This window comes from Bubalus bubalis, chromosome 9, assembly GCF_019923935.1.
Source record: "Bubalus bubalis isolate 160015118507 breed Murrah chromosome 9, NDDB_SH_1, whole genome shotgun sequence".
Taxonomy (NCBI): Eukaryota; Metazoa; Chordata; class Mammalia; order Artiodactyla; family Bovidae; genus Bubalus; species Bubalus bubalis.
This window is the reverse complement of record NC_059165.1, coordinates 43,541,111-43,556,776: the sequence shown is the minus strand read 5'-3', so window position 1 is coordinate 43,556,776 and position 15,666 is coordinate 43,541,111. Positions and strand designations below refer to the sequence as shown.

At 40.4% G+C, this 15,666-nt stretch overlaps 1 protein-coding gene across 9 annotated transcripts in view; it reads left to right on the top strand.

Moving 5' to 3' along the window:
• Positions 1 to 15,666, top strand: part of SGCD (sarcoglycan delta) — a 1,096,788-nt gene that overhangs the window by 658,030 nt on the left and 423,092 nt on the right. The window contains exon 2 of one of the 9 annotated variants that reach the window (XM_025294018.3): positions 2,536 to 2,606. The exons of the other annotated variants lie outside the window; for them this stretch is intronic. The gene's annotated coding sequence lies outside the window, so the exon portion shown is untranslated. The remainder of the gene's footprint in view (positions 1 to 2,535; positions 2,607 to 15,666) is intronic. 9 annotated transcript variants of the gene reach the window in all.

The following is a 15,666-nucleotide window of genomic DNA, read 5'->3' as shown; positions in this document are numbered from 1 at the left end:
ATCCTACATTTAGCATTTAGAAAATGCAAAATATAATATAAATGCATTTCAGGAAGTGGTTCAGTTCTGAAAGAGCTGGACCAAAACTCACTAGAGCTTTGTGATTTCTGGCAGAGCCATGAGTGGCAACAATGGTGTTTTCCAAAAGGGGCTTGGCCAGGAGTATAGTTGGAGAAATAGATGAATGAATGGGTTTGTGGCTGCTTTTTGAAAAGCAGAGTAGCTAGACCTCTTAGGATGGACCTCAATAAGGTTTGTGTTTACTTTTATTCTAAAATATCTCAACAAGTATCTGATAGCAAAGAGATTAGTGGGTGAGTAAAGAGTGTGGGGCTGGACTTTTTCATATCTGTCTGCATAAGACCTGGATACATGTGCAGGCATTGTGTTTTGTCAGCGGCAAGTCAGCCCTCTCAGTTGGCAATTTTATTTTCTCTACAGTCTGTACTTGGAGGAGGGAATTAGGAAATGACTGGCAACAGGAATTCTTATTCTGAGAAATGGCACACAAATATTTTCTTCATGACCATCATCTTTGGGTTGGCTTGGCTTGGGTTGGAGTGAAGAGAGTTTGGAATAATTCCAAAAAGGGGGAAGAAGATAGGATAGACAGTGACTACACTTGGGTTGCCTATGGAGTGCATAAGATGCCAAGACAGATTGGGAAGCAATGTGAACCATAGCCAAACAAACTGCCTGTGAAAAAGGAGACTCTGGAGCTCTAATGTCATGCTCCTCTAAATTTAGTTCATGTTGAGCAGTACTTTGGCCACCTCGTGCGAAGAGTTGACTCATTGGAAAAGACTGATGCTGGGAGGGATTGGGGGCAGGAGGAGAAGGGGACGACAGAGGATGAGATGGCTGGATGGCATCACTGACTCGATGGACTTGAGTCTGAGTGAACTCCAGGAGTTGGTGATGGACAGGGAGGCCTGGCATGCTGTGATTCATGGGGTCACAAAGGGTCAGACACGACTGAGCGACTGAACTGAACTGAACTGAGCTGAACAAGCATGAAATAACAACTTCACGTTGCAGGGCTATGCACAACATTGCTTGAAACTTGGAAGAAAGTCTATAGTTTCCCTCTTTTGGAAATATAGGAGGTGGAAATCCAGCTCCGCTGACATTTGAAAAAAAGAAAGAGGGGTCAAGGAGGATAGAGGTGAAGAAATGCAGGACAGAAGTAGAAGCTACAGGGAGGGAGGAGTCGCCACAATGCAAGCTTGGTGGAAGGAGATCCATGTGCACGGATGAAACGTACATACTAGAACAGCAAAGCCCAGTGGGCACCGATTGGTTCAGCTTGAAATGTGGGGCTAAACCATGGCCTTGGTGAGCAGAATTGTTTTATCCTGTTCACAACTGAAGACGCCATGGTCAGTCCACCATGCTCTACCTTATGGAAGTAATCAGAAAACACATTTTGTAAGAATGGCATTGCCCAAGGGTTCAGATTTCCTAAATGAGGAGGGAGCAGGCTCTTAAGGCCTTATTTTTAACCTGTATTTGTTCTGTCCAGAGATATTTCTGCTGGGAGTGATGAATGAAGGGGCCAGGTGGAGATGGGGGAGGGGTGGCAGCAGGCAGAGCTTGTTCCAAGGCCTGCCCATGGATGCTTCATCCTTAAGACATACTTTTAAAAAGGAATATATTAATAGAAGGATACATATGCTTTACTGCAATTTGTGAATTTAATTTTATCTCTTTTTTTATTTTAAAAACATCTCCAAGGGCATGTACCACATTGTTGGTGAAAGTATTTAATATTCCATGAGGTGAAAAGGTTCATGGAATTATGGAATTGACCATCTGGAAAGGATTAAGGCTTAACATCCTGTAGTCCAGAATCTAAGCTTCAGTGATATAAAGACCCCTTTTAACAGGGCGGAAGAAAGTCCATGTTCCCAGTGTTTTAATTATACTGTTATTTAAACATGTACAAACCCCAAAATACTCACTTAGATATTACCTCTTTATTTTAATAATTTTTCAGTATCCATAACACTAAAATAAATATATGAATTAAATACAGAGAAAAGTATCTAACAATATTCAGGTTATCAACATTGGTTTCTTAATATAGAGGGTGTTTTAGTGTCAGCATGAGTCTTATCAGACTCTTTGCAACACCATGGTCTGTAGCCTCCCAGTATCCTCTGTCTATGGACTTTTCCAGGCAAAAATACGGGAGTGGATTGCCATTTCCTATTCCAGGGGAGCTTCCTGACCCAGGGATCGAACCCACATCTCTTGTATCTCCTGCATTGGCAGGCAGATTCTTTTCCACTGGTGTCACCTGGGAAGCCTAGAGGATCCTTTACTAGAATTTAATAAAGTTTACACCATGAACATGGAACTGAAGATTATTCTGATTCCAGACACTCATACTCTTATATCCTGGATACGTACTTGCTTCTTCCATGACTTTTTTTCTCTTCAAATGTACCTTCATTTGCATGCCAAGATATCCTTTGATGTGCACCTTGAAGGAATATGTCATTTTGTTATATCACAGTCTTCTCCTTTCTCTAGTCATGACAATTGGAATCAAATCACTTGTTGCCAAATGACTGTACACTGAATACAAAGCGCACACCAAAACCGTGAGTAGTAGCCACTGGTCATGACTTGGATCTGCATTTCCTAGGATAAAATTTGAAAAAAATAAAATAAGCACATCAAAGAAATGAGAAAGGAAAACACAAGAACAAATTTGGCAGAAAACTCTCTGAGTCTGGAGAAAATCTGAGAATCCCTGTGCCTTGGAGACTCTACCTTGAGAAGTAATGATTTTGACCAATTCTGGTTCCATGGAGGAAACTCTGCAGGAATTTAGGAGGGAATGGCTCTGGAAACACCCCATCTATTTTTCTAAACAGTATAGCCATTTTTAGTTGTTTATATATATTGGGGTTTTGCAAGAAATTTCATTTGAAGAAAGAGTTTTAGTGCTATATCAGTGAAGGCTTCTTTTGGCTGCAAATAGAAACCCTGCTCATAGAGTTGGAACATGTAGGACCTTACTTTTTGTGGATGTGATGTATATTACACCTAGGTAGTCCAAGACTGTTGTGGCAGCTGAGCGGTGTCTCCAAAGATCACAGCTTCCTTCTGTTCATTTTTTCATCTCCACGTGTCATGTTCAAGTCAGAACAAAAATGGCAAACATGAAGAAGAAAAATACTTCTCATGAAACTTTGCCTCTTTAGTCAAGAAGGGATCCCCTCCCACACAGACTTCCTCGTGTCTCAGAATATACCCAGAACTGGGTGATGTGCCTACTGGTCCCATGCAGTTATAATCCTATAATGCGTGGAGGCCCTCTGAGTGTGGAATAGGAGCCCACAGGTCCAGATCAAGAGTTTTAGAACTCTTCCAACCGTCTTTTGCTTCTATTTTAAAGAAGTATACACTGAGACTAGAAAAGATATGTTATCTGCTGGGAGAACACAGGTGTTCAGAGACATTGGCGATGCTTCTTGTCCCTTGACTCTGAGTCTAGTGTCAACTACTTGTTACGTGCGTGGCTTAGTAATGACAGGCGATACTTTGGAAGCTGTGTCAGAGAAAGTAACATAATAGAATCTTAGTAGTAGGAGGGCCCTCAGAAATCACCTGGTTCCATGGTCTTCCAAAACCTCTTGAATCAAAATTTCTGAGATTAGAGTTGAAGAATCCCTCTATTTTTTAAAAAAGTCCTCAAGTTATTCTCTTGAAGCCAACCAGACATTGGTCTTCAGAACTGAGTCTGTTTTACTTCATTCAGTGATGGAGAGCCTCACTGTACTGCAAAGCAGCTCAGGGCATTGTTTATCATCTCCAGTCTCCTCAGGTTGGGCCACATTTACATCTCTGTACTTTGTAACACATGGCCATTGCTATACTCCTAAGGCACATTAGAGGGTGGTAGGAGGCCTTGGTGCAGAACTGAGGTGAAGAGAAGGAATAAGAGTAGTGGTGGCCACAATCTTGGGATAGGTCCTGAGTCTGCTAAGAGCTGAATCTCAGTTTTTCCAACTGTAAAATGGGATCAGATGCCTGTAAAGTGTTTTCTCTCACATTCTACTGTTTTTTCATTCTTAAACTCTATCTCTTTATGAATGTATTAAAATCTTTCTCTCTCCATTGTCTTTTCTGCACCCTTCTCTTTACCCTTTCTCTGAACACGGTCTAGGCAGCCTCCTCCTGACAAAAATAAAATTCCCTAAACTCAATTCCAGTCATCTAACAGGGGCATACTGTATGAACAGGACACCATGATACATCTGTGAACCCAAGGAGTGGAGGGTTATTGTAAGCAAGAAGAAGCACAGTAAGGAAGGAGAGTGGAAGAGGGGATGATCTTGTAGCAGAGGGAGAATGATTACACAGTGAAGTGAGCCTAGGTTTTGAGGTGCACAAACCTGGACTGTGACCCTGGGTGTGTGACCTTGGGCAAGTGACATCCTGTCCATGAGCCACAATTTTATCATCTTTAAAATGAACATGGTAGCATCTACCTCATAGTATGTTGTGAGCTTGTACTTAGAATGTCCTTAGCTTGGTGCCTTGCACATGGTAAGGACTTAAGTATGTTGGCTGTATATATTTAAAATTAGTTCCACATGATGCAAACTGACAAAGAAGGAAATAGCCATGTCAAATGATAAAATGAAGCACTGAGACAATCGGCAGAGGAGAGTTTTATGCTGAATAATCCAGGTTACTTTTTCTTTGTCACCTTAATTTCTCTGACGATTCTGCTGTCCTTTTTCTTTCACCTTTGCTACCGCACAGAAAGGTAATCGTCTTTCTTATGGTTTCAAATTCCTTTTGTCAAGTGTGAGCTGTCTTCTATAAAGGAAGCCATGTAAGCTGTGACCTGTTGAGCAAGTCTGCAGGACTGGGGGAGGGACGTGTCACCACGGTTCACTAAGGGTATAAATCCTGTGAGATTGGTTTGCTCAAAAATCTGCTGGTTGTTGTCTCAGTGGAACTCTGGGTATGTAGGTGGATATGGAAGTGGTAGCTTTATTCTTCTTTTTAACCAATCATGCAGTGGCACCTATTACACAAGCACAGTTTCCTGATAAAAACTGTATCACTGGGGATTAGAAATTCCCTTCTTGTTCAGACCACAGAGCCTTGCCAGGATCAGACTTGACAGGATTGGACTCTCTGATGATTTCTCTGAATTTCAAAATAATGTATTTTGGAATTCCTAGAAACTCTGCCATTATTTCCCACGGTCAAAATATTTAAGCACTGAAACTGGTTTCATAAAGCGCAGAGTAAATAAATATCAGAATGAGCTCTTTTCTCCACTCCATCATTCCCCACTACCCTGTTGTCCCAACTCCATCTGGGGTTGCGGGCCTGGGCGGGCATAGTCAGTGAATATGCTTCCGACCTAGAGACGCCTGTCCTTCACTTCCTTTTCTTACCTGTAGTTGTCATCTTTACTGTTCTATACTCCTTCTAGCTCTTTCCTTCTGTGTTTTTATTGCTTTCCTCTTCCCATTGTCAGTTTCTTTCTCTTTTTATTTTTTTCTTCTGTTTGTTTATGATGTTTACCAAAGTCATCTGCTTCCCTCAGTGGGAAGGAGTGCTGGCAATAGACCAGAGTCTGGACAGCGGAATTTTTACCACATGATAACAAACAGTACCTCCTAGGCTGGCTGTGACCTTCAGAGGTTTGTGGTCTCCCTTTTGTCACTGGTGAAGCTAATCCTGGTGTTTCTTAGGCCAAGAATGCAAACACCAGGTCCCAAACTGGCAATCCAGGGCTGGCCTCTGGACACATTTTGACTCATGAAGTTTTTTTTTTTTTTTTTGGTGCTGTTGTTTTTTACATCCACTTAGTTACGAAGCACTTACATGTACTGATATTATGTACAAATTTAGATCTCTAGATTATGTAGAAGAAGCTGGAGAATGGCATCCCTGGCCTGATTTCTCATGGTGCATCAGTTGGGGGAATGGGCAGTGTTTTTTATTTTAAGAAGGCACATGTCGACTTCATTCATTGATCCTGCCTACCTTATCTGACATCAGTAAGCTCTCAATAGGGTGTCTCATCTTGAACACAGAATATAGAAAATCATTCAACTGACCATTTTTTCAGTTCTTTCAAGGGTGGTACCTACAGTATATTCTAGATACTTGAAAGAGAAGTTAAGACATCATGCCTTAATTCTCTCAGAGGACACCATCGAGATGGGCTAAGTGTCCATTGGGAAGAAATAGAGTAGAACAGCATAGTAGCCAAGAGCGTGGGTCTCAAAGTTGGACCTTCTTTGGAATCACCACCTCATAGAATTGTACTTAGGATTAAAAATTTGAAATATGATCGGAATCAGAACAATCACTGCCACTGGGGGTGAGGATTGATGAGGAAGGGACTTAAGGGAACTTTCTAGGGTGATGGAAGGATTCCCTGTCTTGACTGAATATTTTTTATACAGATTTATAAAAACTCGAGCTGCATAGTGAATATCAGTGTGTTTGACTAGTTTTAAGTTATACCTCAGTAGACATATATACATATGAGCAGGTGTATATATAGACATGTGTGAAGGCATGCAAAGTACATAATAACTTTTAGCTGTTACTGTTATCCTGCTTCTTTCTGGACACGTTGAATATTTTTTAAAAAATAATCTTTAAAAATTATTTCTTGACTAAAAATGAGATGACGAGATTTTTCCTTTCAGACCACAGATTTTATTCCAAGTATGTAAGAGCACAGATATTAGCTCAAGATCCTTGCCAAACACAATTGTCAAGGGATAACCTATGGGATCAATGCTTATTTTTTGGAACTATTGAATCACTGTAGAAGGGTGTGCCTAATTTGTTACAGCTGTTTTTCATGATGCTGTAAAAATATATGGGTTTAAGAGAAATATCAAAGATAATTTATTACGTGGGTGAAAAATGCCTGTACTTAGAGTCACATGTGCCCTGGCTGAGATACAGTAGTCACTCAAAAAATATATGAAGAATTGTCTTAAAATTAATTTTAACTATAAACTGTTACAAAAATATGTTCTTAATTAGTAATCACAGTTTTCTGACCAAGTATACACACATATCTGAAAGCATTTAAAACCAGAACTAGAGCAGAGTTTTCACTCAGGCACTCTGGATTCAAATTTTTGCTGTCTTTAACAAGCTGAATGACTTCAAGTAGGTTGCTTAACCTCTCTGTTTCTCAGTTGCTTTAACTGTAAAATCAGGATAGTAATTATATGTCTATGAGGATTAAATAGGTTCAGTATAGCATTAGAACAGAGTCTAGTACACAGTAACCATTATGCAAGTACATATCATCAGTTTTGTATTCTTTGTGTTAGGGAACCTGATTTTGTTGTCATTTGCATTTTGGTATTGTTCAAAAGGCAGCTGAATGTTGGTTGATGAAAGTGATATCAAATAGCAGCTTCAGTTGAAAAGACTAAAGGCTGAAATTTGTGGGAAACATGCTGGTTTTCAATTTAGCCGTCTTGTGACTAACTTACTCTGTGACCTTGATGAAGTCACTTCACTTCCCTGGACCTAGTTTTTTCATCTGTGATTGTGACTTGAATTTTATATAGTCTATGTTCCCTTCAGGTGTTGTGTCTCAGTCTTTGATCTTACATGTTTGAGTCGTGTTCATTATTTTATTATACAGCTTGGTCCCCAAGTCACAGAAGCCCCAAGTCACAAGTGGCCCAACTGCAGGTGCTATCATCAGGTTCTGATATGAATCATCCTTGAGGATATAAGAAGCGCTGGATTTATGTACCATAGTGTAGCTGAAAAGGTTATAGAGGAGGCCACAATGAGTGGATGCAGTGCCCTTTGCCTGTGAAAATGATACTATTAAGTTTGCTATCAGTATTTGAAATTACTTTTCCTGTTTAGGGTATTCAGTTCACGTTCTTTCCTGGTTCTCAATGCAGTGTCAAGGACCACGTTTAGAATGCTGTATGAGTGGTATGCAGAGCCAGATCTTCCCTGACTATCAAGGTTCCTTCAAGTCTTTGCTCAGATACTGTTTTCTCCATGAGATCAACCTTTCTTATGCTTTTAAAATTTGAACCTGCCCAGCTCTCCACCCCCAGCACTGCTTATCTATGAACTTTTCCTGTCTTTTTATTCTTTGATCTTTTACCTGTAGCCCCCATTCTCTTAGAAAATAAGTTTCAAACATAGTTTTCATGTTGTTTAGCTATCTCTCCCATCCTGGCCTCCTGCCACTGCCTTGAGATTAGGGATCTGCTCATCGACGTGTCCTAAATGCCTCGAGTAGTGCCATGGGATGACCTGAAGGAAAACACAGATTTCTCAGGTGGTAGCAGTGCATATGCCCCTTGTAAATGCACCCCATGCTAAATATATCTAAATGGTAATTCTAAATGTCTTGCATCCTTTTCAGCAAAAGTTAAGCTTTTGCCTCATTCTATGTTTAATGGAAGGAAACACAGAAATTGAGTCCAGACCCTAACCAACTTACTAGTTAGGAGCCCTTGAGAACATCCCATCATTCCTTAGGACCTCACTATCTTATTATATGAAATAGTTTTAATAAGATTGATCCCCTAGGGTGTTGTCAGGAATGTATGAGCTAATGTATCTGATAATGCCTAGTACAAATATGGATGTGTGTTTCACAAAGATATTTCTGTCTGAAACGACCTCAACTGACACCTCACACATCTAAATCTCTAGGACAGTGAGAATGAATGTTCATAATTATACTGAAATATCTTCTAATTCATCAGAGATAAGGATTTTGAATTTAAATATAAGGTGTTTTGTACTTTGGAGAAAGACTTTGATGATAATATCTATACAACACAAACACACTCAAACCTACCTTAACCTAGCAATTCAGTGTCTCAGGTCTTCTCTGAGAGGTCTGTTGGGACATCTGTGAAACCTGTATAACTCATTCCTGTGGCTTTACTTATATGCAGAGAACTTCACATTTCATTTCTGAGCCCTGTCTTCCCCCTGAATTCCAGATTCATTTCTAAGTGCCTTTGTGACACCACCCCCGTGGATTTTTCTGTGCATTTCAAAATCAACATGACTGAACAGAGCTCTCTCTCCCCACCCCCTCCTTTTACTCCATTCGCCTCCTGCCCCACAAGCCACTGGTTTCCCAAAGTTCTCCATCCTGTAAAGGGCACTATCATTCACCCGGCTGCTCATGCCAGAACCTTAGCATTCTCCTTGACTCCTGTCCTTTACACATGCTCTCTGTCTTGGGAAATAGCAAATTCTCTTAGCTCTACTTTCTAAATGTAGCAACTGGTCACATTCTCACTCAGCCTCTACCCAGATCTAAGCTACTGTCACCCTCTTTGGGTGACTGCAGGAGTCACAAGTCCCCAGTTTCTCTGCTGGCATTCCTGTCCCCTGCAGTATGCTCCTTAGAGAATGAGAAGAATTCCAGAGGGAAAGTCTGACCACTCTTGTGCCCTGGTTCTCTGACAGTTACTATCACAGTCCAGTGTCATACCTGTGATTTTACTGTGGCACGTAAGACCCACGGTGCACCCCTTCTGCCCACACTTCCAAGCTTACTTTCAGACACTCTCCCCTGTGTATCCCCTGACACATCCGTACTGTTCCTGAAACATGCCAAGTGAGCCCTTGCCTCAGGGCCTATACACCTGCTGGTGTTGTCTCCTCTACTGGAGTGCACTGCCAAATGTCCTCATGCTTTACTCGCTTGCTTGTTCATGGTTTTTCCTCAAACATTTCTACCAGAGAGGCTTCCCTGGCCATTCTATAGATCAGAACTTCCCCAGTCTTCGTCCTGTTCTCTGGCTTTACATTTTCATTCATAGGACTTTTCCCAAGAGTAAGTATGACAAGCTCGATATTTGCCTGTCTATTTGTCATTTATTACACTAAAATGTCAGGACCAAGAAGCAGGGAATCTGCCTTTTACTGCTTAATGACTACTGCCAGCACATTGTAATACCCAGTAAGTATTTATTTGTTTAAATAAGCATTGGTATCAGAAAATTAGTGGAAACATCCTGTGTTCACCCCTAAAAGTTGGTTGTGTTAAATATCATGTACCATACAATTTTAAACTAACTTAAAAAACAGATTTTTGTATCTTTTATTGGACTATCACTGAGCTATATAAGTAAATCAAGTTAGATTGGGAACAGTAAAGAATGAAAATATCCCCTTCTTTTTGTAAAAAAATAAAAATTTAAATGTGAGTATGTATGCTTCAAGTGTATATATTGCATAAAGCCTGCATGTGTATTGAGCATTTATATAGGCATCTGGTCCCATCATTTCACAGGAAATAGATGGGGAAACAGTGGAAACAGTGTCAGACTTTATTTTTGGGGGCTCCAAAATCACTGCAGATGGTGACTGCAGCCATGAAATTAAAAGATGCTTACTCCTTGGAAGGAAAGTTATGACCAACCTAGATAGGATATTAAAAAGCAGAGACATTGCTTTGCCAACAAATGTCCATCTAGTCAAGGCTATGGTTTTTCCAGTGGTCATGTATGGATGTAAGAGTTGGACTGTGAAGAAAGCTGAGTGCCAAAGAATTGATGCTTTTGAACTGTGGTGTTGGAGAAGACTCTTGAGAGTCCCTTGGACTGCAAGGAGATCCAGCCAGTCCATTCTACAGGAGATCAGCCCTGGGTGTTCCTTGGAAGGAATGATGCTAAAGCTGAAACTCCAATACTTTGGCCACCTCATGTGAAGAGTTGACTCATTGGAAAAGACTCTGATGCTGGGAGGGCTGGGGGGCAGGAGGAGAAGGGGACGACAGAGGATGAGATGGCTGGATGGCATCACTGACTTGATGGACGTGAGTCTGAGTGAACTCTGGGAGTTAGTGATGGACAGGGAGGCCTGGCGTGCTCCGATTCATGGGGTCGCAAAGCGTCGGACACGACTGAGCGACTGAACTGAACTGAACTGAAGAAAGAAGTTGGTAATAGTTGCTTCTGTGGAGAAAGGCTGAAAGTGTAAATGAAAAGGAGATTTTTAACTGTATCTCCTTCAGCTCTTTTAAATATATGCACTTGTCTAATTTTTTTTTTCAGTAAAACTGTTCAACACTTACATGTTCAAATTCTTGAAAAACTAGAAGATGTAATACCTAACTTATAATTAGTCCAAATATTTATTTAAATAGGAAATGCCATTCCTGGATCATTTTATACAAACAGACATTCACTTTTCTGGGCAGATTTTACAAGGAAAAAAATGTCGATTATTATATCAAAGGTAAAAGTACAGTGTTGTTACAATTGTCAAAACTGTGTCAAACATTAGCAATCCAAGACTAAAACCCTGTATGGATGGCTGAGTGAAAACAAGCTTGAAAGCAGATCATTTTAAATCTGAGACCTCAAAAATTAACATGGCTAATGTAAAATTATTTATGTGCCAGAATCATCCAAAATGACTCAGATTTACAGTAAATTCTAGAAACTGTAATGAACCTGGGAGAGCACTTGCTTATGCTTGCTATTTATATAAACTGGTTACAGTTGTAAACAGTGATGTAATTCCTGTTTACTTTTAAGTGTTCTGGAAATTCCAACATGCTGCAGCAGCATTAATCCTAGCTCACTTGGTTTGTATAATTTGTTTCATTTCTAAATAACTGAATGTATTTATTGGTCTAGCCATGTTAATTCTGAACTACTGCCATAGCCTATGAAGCAGAGTATAGTTAATCCACAGTCTCTCTCTGCAAACCCCTCTCTTAACTCTTTCATCTGAGCTCATTCAGTGCCTACCCTGCTGACCGTCCTGCTTCCGATGAGGATGCTCTTAAGGCTGAGATACTTGCTTGTGTCCCCTGCCAGAAAACTTGTTCTAACTCTAGGTCTCACTTGAGTTGTCCCTTGGTCAGGATGGACTTCCATGACCAGCGTGGGTCACCCCCTACTCTCTATCATGGAACCTGCCTTGTTTTCTTCCTTCCACCACTTTAGTTCTAATGGTTTCATCCATTTACTTGTTTACTGTCCATCTGTCTCATTAAAAATACAAGCTTAGTAAAGATAGAAATACCCTACTTATCCTTTGGAGACCTGTATAGCCCCAGGCTCTACTGTGGTAACTGGCACGTAGTTTTTAGTTGCCCGGTAGTGTCCGACTCTTTGTGACCCTGTAGACTGCAGAACTCCAGGGCTCCCTGTCCCTCACCATCTCCCTGAGTTTTCTCAAGTTCGTGTCCATTGCATCAGTGATGCCATCTAGCCATCTCAACTTCTGATGCCTTCTTCTCCTGTCCTTAATTTTTCCCAGCATCAGAAAAGAACAGAATCAGCCATTCATATCAGGTGACCAAAATACTGGAACTTCAGCATCAGCATCTGTCCTTCCAATGCGTATTCAAAGTTGATATCCTTTAAGATTGAGTGGTTTGATCTCCTTGCAGTCCAAGGATCTCTGAGGAGTCTTCTCCACCACCACAGTTTGAAGGCATCAATTCTTTGGCTCTGTGCCTTCTTTTGGACAAGGAAATGGCAACCCACTCCAGCATTCTTGCCTGGAGAATCCAATGGACAGAGGAGCTTGAATGAGCTGGGGTCCATAGGGTCACAAAGAATCGCACATGACTGAAGTGATTTTTCATGCACACATGCCTTCTTTATGGTCCACCTCTCACAACTGTACAAACCTTTGTCAGCAGAGTAATGTCTCTGCTTTTCAACACAGTGTTTATATTTGTCATAGCTTTCCTGCCCAGAAGCAATCATCTTCCGATTTGATGGCTGCAGTCACCGTCCACAGTGGTTTTAGAGCCCAATAAGAGGAAATCCATCACTGCTTCCACAGTTTTTCCTTCTATTTGCCATGAAGTGATGGGGCTGGATGCCATGAGCTTAGTTGTTTGTTTGTTTGTTTGTTTTTTAATATTTAGTTTTAAGCTGACTTTTTCACCCTCCTCCTTCACCATCATCAAGAGGTTCCTTCATTCTCTTTGCTTGATAACATTCGAGTGGTATCCGCATACTGAGGTTGTTAATATTTCTCGTTCCTATCTTGATTTCTAGCTTGTAAACTCATCCAGCCAGGCATTTCTCATGATAAAAAAACAGGGTGACAACATAGTAGATGGTCACAATTTTTTTTTCTGTTGAAAAATAGATTGGGATTGGGGTTTCCTTCACCTGCCAGGTCTGTGCTTTGCTATGTTTCTTTCTCCCATGGTATGTGACTGTACAGAGAATTGCACTCATTAGGATTCCCATAAATCCCCTCATGGAACAAGACGCTATGAAGCTTGGTGGGTGGAAGAGTCAAGCAAGCCTTAATAAAATGCCTCTCAAAGCCTCCTTGTCCTCATCTCTACCCTATTAGTAGAGTGGATTATGGCCCATAAAATTTTACAGGCTGCAAAGAAAAAGCTTCAAGAAACTTGATAGCACTGATGTATCTTTAGAAAGTTTATCGTTTTTTAATCATTCCTCAAAACATAATCATTTTCCACAGATGACTGATAATGCAGATACTGTAGTGGTTTTCTAGATATCTCTTTTATTTGGGGAGAAAAGAAAAAAAAATTGTTCTTCTTCTGAAGAAGAACCCAACTGAAACAAAAACACTGAACACAGAAAGTGATGGTTTCTAACAGCATTCTTCTAGAATAGGAGTTCTAATAGCCTCATGAAGGATGCCAGCTGTATATGTTTCTGCCCAAAGACCTTCCATCATCCTTATATCAACTGATAAAATATAGGAAGGAGAGCAACATAAGATTTTCTGGTAACTATCTGGTATCTACTATAAATAGATTTAGGAAGGGGAGTGAACATGGGTATGACCACTTGAGTATGATAAGGCCAGTTTCTGTGTTAAGATGTCAAAGGCTTGTCAAAGTCTTTGGATTTAACACTTTGAGACTCAGTGTAGGAGAGCCTTAAGCTAGGCATATAATGTGACTTCCTGAATTAGAAGAGCAACAGCTACAAGACCAAGGTACCACTTAGGCTGGGCTTGGCTCAAGGATCTTTGTGAAGACTTCATAGTGATCATGGCCTTTGTACAAATCATATGGCTCCTATGACTGATGTTGGGCATTTGTGAGGTCGTTGAAAAAAATCTTCATGGTAGCCAAGTCACTGAGTCTTGGTAGTATGATCAGTGACAGAAGTGAAGCCAACCATACAACCTAAGAGGAGGTTCTCCACAAGTCCAAGTCATAAAAATGGATGATCTCCTTGAGATTGTCACATTAAATGAATGTCAAGACCATGATTTCAGTAATACTGCATGATCCTGTCTGAAAATTTGAATGTGTGAGACCATGAGGTTACAGCTCAAAACCAGGCTTTTAAAATACCCATCCAGAATGATTTTCTTTGGAAATTCCATGTCTATTATTCTTGGCAACTGTTAGCCATTGTCATGGGTGATTTTTATATTATTACATTGCCCTGATGATTGGCAGGTCCTCTTTATTAATAGCAAAGCAGCACAAAGTTTACAACATTCATTCTCTGGGAAATGTAATCCTATTGCATTTTGTGTGCAAAGAAACAGGGTATCTTTAAGTCACCTGGATTTGTTTATGAACAGGTGAACATTGAAAATAGCCTCATGAAGGAGTAAAGTAATGCTTTGGAGTTAATCCTATTTAACATCAATATAGTTGCATGTGCCTTAGGTAAGGGAGAAAAGTTGTATAGTTTTCATTCTTTTCCTTCTGATCTTATAGCTGTTTACTTTTGCTGGAGGATATTCTTTGCTATTTAGCATTGGCTTGATTTTTATTTGTTCATTGAATAAATGTATGCTATTATGGGGCTTCCCAGGTGGCACTGCAGGTAAAGAGCCTGCATGCCATTACAGGAGACTTTAGAGACACAAGTTCAATCCTTGGATCAGGAAGATACCCTGGAGGAGGGCACAGGCAGCCACTCCAGTGTTCTTGCCTGGTGAATCCCATGGACAGGGGAGCCTGGTGGGCTATGGTCCATAGGGTGGCAAAGAGTCAGACACGACTGAAGTGACTTAGCAGAGCACAGCATGCTATTATATGTAATTTTGCAAACATATGTATAATTACATTATTGAAAATATTCAATTTTTGAGAATTTTTGATACATAACTGGTATAGAGGGAGAGAAAAATAATATGGTCAATCACATCAAACAACAAATATTTATTCTGTACTTATTGAGGGCTAGACATTGCTATACTCTTATAAATCAGATTTTTACTCCCTTGTTTCAGATTTGGCCTTGGGTTTTCACTGACTTTTCAATAACATTTGAATCTCTTATAACCATCTCCAAGGCCCAGCATCATCTGACTCCAGCCAGCATTTCAGCCTCATCTCATGCTCTTCTCTGCTTCACTCAGTACAATGAGTCACACAGACCTTGTCCACATTGGGGCCCTTGCCTTTGCTTTCTTTCTTCCTCCTGGATTCATTCTTTTCCCCTTTCCCTTACTTTGATATCTTTTATTGTCCTTCAGATCTCAGCATACATGTTGCATCCTTAGATAGTTCTCTCTAGATGAGTCTTGAGTCTATATAAAATAATTTTCATCCTGTGATAATCTTTTTCACATGACCAGATGTATTTCAGTGTAGACACTACGTAGTTCGTTTTGTCTCTTTAAGCATTTGCTGTTCAAAGTCCCCCAACACTCAGCCTGTGAGCTTCCTGAAGGCAAGGTAAATCT